General features: G+C 36.5%; 1 long non-coding RNA gene across 2 annotated transcripts in view; it reads left to right on the top strand.

Annotated features, from left to right (window-relative positions):
- Positions 1-1,622: 1,622 nt before the first annotated feature.
- Positions 1,623-6,000, top strand: part of LOC136256640 (uncharacterized) — a 29,514-nt gene continuing 25,136 nt past the window's right edge. For both annotated transcript variants that reach the window (XR_010701577.1, XR_010701578.1), the window contains exons 1-2: positions 1,623-1,730; positions 2,113-2,283. This is a non-coding gene — a long non-coding RNA (uncharacterized lncRNA). The remainder of the gene's footprint in view (positions 1,731-2,112; positions 2,284-6,000) is intronic.

Below are 6,000 nucleotides of genomic sequence, written 5' to 3'. Positions count from 1 at the left end.
TTTTGTGTGATCAATGGCACACAAAATGTTGAGTTTTTGCTGGTCCAAGTTAGGCATTTACCTATGCACATGTAACTGGTATAACCCTGCAGCTGGTCTGTGTTCACCTATACTCTTGTAATCCAATTACACAGATCACAATAATAAGTCACATGTCTCTTCAACTGTAACCTGAATTAAGTATGTATGTAGTTTACTATAGTATCATACAGTATGATAGTACTGTATGTTAGGGATATTATGGAGTTTTGGGCTTTCTTGCCCATCAAAATTATCCATATGTATCCATATTAAACTAAAGCCTGTCCTAAACAAAAGCTAGGGAGCAATATCTTTATACACAAAGTCTTGTACAAGATCATGATAGCTTAATCTGTAGAACAATATTTAGTGCAGTGATGAAACCCACAACTTGTCAAATAGTGCTCGGTGGTATTGAAATTTGAATACACGGTATTATATAGTAGCAGGAAAATATCACGGTATATCAATATATAGTTAGCTAGTTATTGTAACTATTTCCAATACAGCACTCGTGGTATTTATCTCAAATTTCACTGCTACCCATGCTATTCCCAGTTAATACCATACGTGCTGTGCATTAGCGTTGCCATGTATACAATTTGTCACTACTGTATGTACTAAACACGTGTCAACACTAATTGACGCTACATTGTTAACATAAATTCTAGCCAATGAAATTGCAATTACAACTTTTTCACTGCTACCAGTGAAATACGGGATAAATTTCACTGCTACTATTGAGACTTTTGTATGGGTAGTGAAACAGGTATGGTATTATGAAGCAGTATTGCATCCCAAAAACATAAAAAATATATAGTTCAGTACAAGTAGGCATGTGTTGTAATGTGACAACCTCAAGTTTTTGTTTAGGGCGTGTTTGCTAAACCATTAACAAATTGGGTAATTAAACACCAAAGGCTGGATTAAAGCAATCCTATACTGGTATTCATCGATAAACCGGTATTTCGATATGTCGGTTATCAAAGGCTTTCATGGTATGATGATCGGTCATGATATTTTATCACAATAAACAGTATCACTGGTATATCGCAGAGCACTATTGTCAAAAAGAGTTTAACAGCAACTGTTATCAGGAGCACCAAAATTTTAGCTTGTTCATGAGTGGATTATAAGAAACACCGGAGCATCTTTATGATAAATACGATATACTAGCACTCCTAGTTGCTGTGTAGTGTATACAAGACAAACTTGTAGAATGTTGTTTTGCAAGTGATGCGGTGGGATGATTATTATGAAAACTAAAACCCACAATCATTTTCTACATGTGTAAATAGTTATTAAGCTTTAACAAAATGTACTATTGTTTTCTGTCTCCAGCCATATAAATTTATGCCAGGCTCCAATGATCCTTTATTCACACAATACAATAGTTGACCAGGTCCTGTACTAGTGTATGCTTCAAAGGTGTTTAAATGTACAGATAGTACTATTGTGTGTCTTGATGTATATAGTGCATGCACACATCTTGTTCTTCCACACAGTTAGCATATATCATGTCATTGTATTGATATTGTGTTTTTCAGGTAGTATAGCTACTAAGAACTAGTATGGCTCATGCAAGGTCATGTTGTGTGACAAGCATGTTGGTGTAACCTGTGGGATGGTGTGTCCGTCAAGTGACTTGTGTGTGACCTGCATATGACAGAGGAGGGACTGATCACTGATTACAACAGTTTACGACTGAGGTTAGACAGTATATGTGACCCTATTTTGGAAAACCATACATCTAGGCACATACAAAATTTGTGGGAATTCTCAATTGAAAATTTCAGTGATTTTTTTAAAATTAATTTTTTTACATATTCTAATAAAGCAACTATTAAGCCTTCTTGCTGTGAAATTTCACACCCATAGCTTCTTTTATCTAGGAGATACACCGAATTATATCACACCATGTAGTAGTTTCACAATGCGTGGGACAACAATTAACTTACAAATTGGGTGATTTGTTCATTCCCAAAACCAAACATTTTCCTGTCTTTACACAATATTACAAGTGATTTAATTGAGAAAAAGCGCAAAGAACACATGATTAAACTCTCAAGAATCTCTTTTCTTTAATTTTAGATTGTAAGAATGGTGATCTTTGTCAACAAAGTGATTTGTCATCAATTAGTCACATCTGATCACTATTCAGTGCTATAAACTGATAATGAAAAGTTAGTTTGTAATGTATTAGACAGTAAATTGAGTGAAGTTGAGTGAAATGGGAAGAGGAACCAGGACAAAGAGTGTTCTGTAAGTATATCGTTTTATTAATAACATGTTGTGGCGAGGAACCAGTTGCATAATTGATATAATACTTTATAGGCGACCTCAAGGGGTAGAGAGTCTGAGACTGGCAGCGCTTGATCCCAGGATCAAATGTCATACGTAGTATCAATCGATCCAAGGTCTATTTGAAGCGGTCAAGCACTAAAACGGGTGATCAAACAGTTTGTAAGCCTTCAAGAACATAAGCACAATCTTGCTGAATCAACAGGTAGAATTAATACGATTAAATTTTGTCATTCAAGTTTCTCTACCACAGTACTTATAATTAGTCGATCGACTTTAGTTCAGTATAGTTTGACGTTACTCCTCAGTTTCTGTGTTGCATCATTCTAACACCTAGCTACTCAGCATTCATATCTCAAAGATGTCGGTATTTGGTGTCTAACTGTTTTAGAAAAAGTATAGCCATGCCTTGTGCCACAGCTTTGCCAAGTCAGTGAAGAGTTTATGAAACGTTGTATAGGAAACTCCACTTGAAAATGTACCCACCCAGTTCTGAATATTGAGCCAGATGTTTTACTGTGATAGACTATTATTATTATTACTGTGCAGAAATCAAAAAGATTGTTGTGCACAGGTGTGATCATAATGAATGTTCAGGTTAGTACAAAACTCATCTAAGGTAGGGGAGTGAATTACAAAGGAGGGGGGGGGGGGGGGGGGGGGGTGTGTTCCAAGTGATACACACTACTTGATTTCAGTGGCATCAACAAGTATTACAGCAGTTGTTTAAGTGTAGATGCTATGTGACTGATATAGATCTATGAGGACGAAATACGTGCAAAAGTAAGTCAAGACAGGTAGCTCGCAACTACCATGGGTAAGACTCGATCAGTTAATGGATTGCTTCACCCTGCTTATGTAGAAGTGGGTGTGTCATAAAGCTAGCAACATTAAAATGCCGCTTGTCACAGAAACGCATCTCATGTTCTAGAAAAGTAATGGATCAATACCTGCCTCAGCTGGCACTGCAGTTAATTCACTAGTAGCTATAGCTAGCTACTAGGTTAGTGGAGCTATTGTTCCTATTAATGGTTTGTTCTTGTGTGCATAGTGATAACTAATTGACTGGTGTGGTTAACCTTAGTACTAAGAAACTTCTATTGGAGTCTCTTTTGTGATATAGAAACTTCTATTTTAATTGAACTCCAAAGCATTGCTAACATACCATTTCTAATGATGGTCACTACCCATGAATCTGTCATATTGATTTTTACCGTGGAGTCTGGTTGTTAGGTGCAATAGTCTAATAAAAGTTGCAAAAAATATTTTGATTAACATTATAATTGTTAATCGCATGCGCCTAATAACGTCATGATTATTGTGGATTTACTCTCTTGGGGGTGGTGTGAATTGCAGTCATACCATGTACCAATTTTTGAAGTCCAGTTTTTGTGCACTGAATCCTTCATGTGGAGCATACTCCAGAAGACCGCTTCGCTTGGTAAGTATAGTAAAGGCACATATTTCAGCTTTGTATAGTTTGTGAAATTTCGCACGATATGCTATTAGTAAACCTCTAGTATTTCTTCTCTTGTATATCTTCGTCTCATGTTGGAGCTTTATGTTTGTCCACATGCGCTTATCAACCATGATTAAGTACGAGAAATGAGTATGCGCTTAACAGGTAATATGCGCTTAATATATACGTGCGCTTAACAACCAGACTCTACGGTATTAGCTAATAGCACCCAAAGAGGTTTGTAATCAACTGAGATAGCTACTAGGGAAGTGTCCATTGAACAGTTTTATGACAAGTGTAAGAAGATATTTAACTTATGGTTAATGATTTTCTTCTCCAATCACATTAAAAATGGTGGAATCAGCAACTCTGTTTAAATTAGTGCTGTGCACTGGTGTGCAATTAACTAACCAGTTATTGCCCACCCACTTGGTAAACCATAAAGTACCTCTGCTGACAAGTGTTAACATCATAACATAACCTCAAAGCATGTGTAAATATGTGATTGTAATAACTGTTATTGCAAGACAGGATGTTGATGGTCACTTTGGTATACCCTAGACCTTCCAGCAGGTTTGTTGAGTATATATTATGTCTGCCAATATACACACAAACCAATTATCCAGTTATTGCCAGTTATTGGTAGGAAATTAACTGGTGACAAAAATTTTGTAGGTGTATAGCACTAGTTTAGATACAGTTAAATGACTGCTTATAATAGACTGACTACTCTTGACTGATTTACGTATTAGGGTATAGCTATGACTGCTCTCAGGACTGCCAACAGGGGAAAGCAACTGGGGCATTTTGTTCTGGGCCCCACTTTGTAAGGGGCCCCAAGGGGACCTCCAGGTTCCTCATATAGTAGTAGCTGTCCCATGGCCATACTTAGCTACAATAAAACGAATGTATAACAGAATAAATCTTCCCTGTAAGCCTCAGTATAAGAGATAGTATCCAAGCTCAATGAGATCCATAGCAATGCAGTGCAGCAGTGGCAGCAAACCATTACTCATAATATATCTTATAAGGCACCTGTATAGACAGTGTGACGTCTACACATGATCTAGATACTCTAATAGTAATAGAACAGTCATCCTATTACAGCAGTCAGGCAAATATTCAGTCATAGTAACTGTTAAAATCAGTCTGGCATAGGGTACAAAATTTCCTAGGTGGCATGTATTTGGCAGAAAGCTTGCTGTAAATTTCAAACTCGAGATGCCCTAATACAACAATCCAATAAATAAATAATATAATTATACTGTGTTGAAATCAATCTCATATCTAATCTCAGTGAGCCTAATTTTCTGGGGGCAGGCCTCTGGCTTGGCATGCTTCACCGGGACATTGGAAACAGTGGAAATTGAAAACTGAAAAACTGAAACTGAAAAACTGAAACTGAAAAACTAAAATTGGTCAAAACTTCATATTAACAGGTACCTCTTAACAAAGGCCACCTCTGTAATAAGACCGCCTCTAAAACAAGACCACCTCATTGTAGTAGTTATGTCAAGTAGGTACAAAAATATGGCTAAGGCATAATGTAATAAAGTATCAATCAATCAGACAGTACTTAAAAGTTAAAATGACAGCTGCAGGGTTGTACAAAAGGATATACTATCTTACCATGCCAAGATCTAAAGTCCATGGTCATGTCACAAATGAAAATGGAGCAATTGCATGCATAATTTACTCCACTGATACTGGATTTTATAATAGATTTCTCATGAATTGTGCATGATTTAGGAGTTGCATATATAGTTACAAAATCAACATTAATGATTCTTGACTTTGTGTCTTGATAATTTTTAGGCACACGTAATAAGCATCCTCGAACTGTCTGATTGATTGATACTTTATTACATTATGAGTACACCTAATGGCCTTTTTGTTGGACCTACTTGACATAACTACTATAATAAGGTGGTCTTATTAGAGGTGGTCTTATTATACAGGTGGTCTTTGTTAAGAGGTACCTGTTAATATGAAGTTTTGACCAATTTTAGTCAGTTTTCTGTTTCCAATGTCCCTGCTTTGCCTGCTAAAACTGTCAATAAGTTTGTCAGTTAGTAGCTACTGGTTTGCTTTCATATGTAGTCAGCTTGTTCTTGTAAAATCACTCTCATATTCAATCTCAAAGAGTCTAATTTTCAAAAGTTTCATAGGGGCACACCCCAAACCCCTGGGTTGCCATGCTTTGCATGCTAAAACTGTCA

Source organism: Dysidea avara, chromosome 5 (genome assembly GCF_963678975.1).
Source record: "Dysidea avara chromosome 5, odDysAvar1.4, whole genome shotgun sequence".
In the NCBI taxonomy this organism is placed as follows: domain Eukaryota; kingdom Metazoa; phylum Porifera; class Demospongiae; order Dictyoceratida; family Dysideidae; genus Dysidea; species Dysidea avara.
The sequence above is the reverse complement of the archived record's forward strand: the minus strand, read 5'-3'. Positions and strand labels throughout refer to the sequence as shown.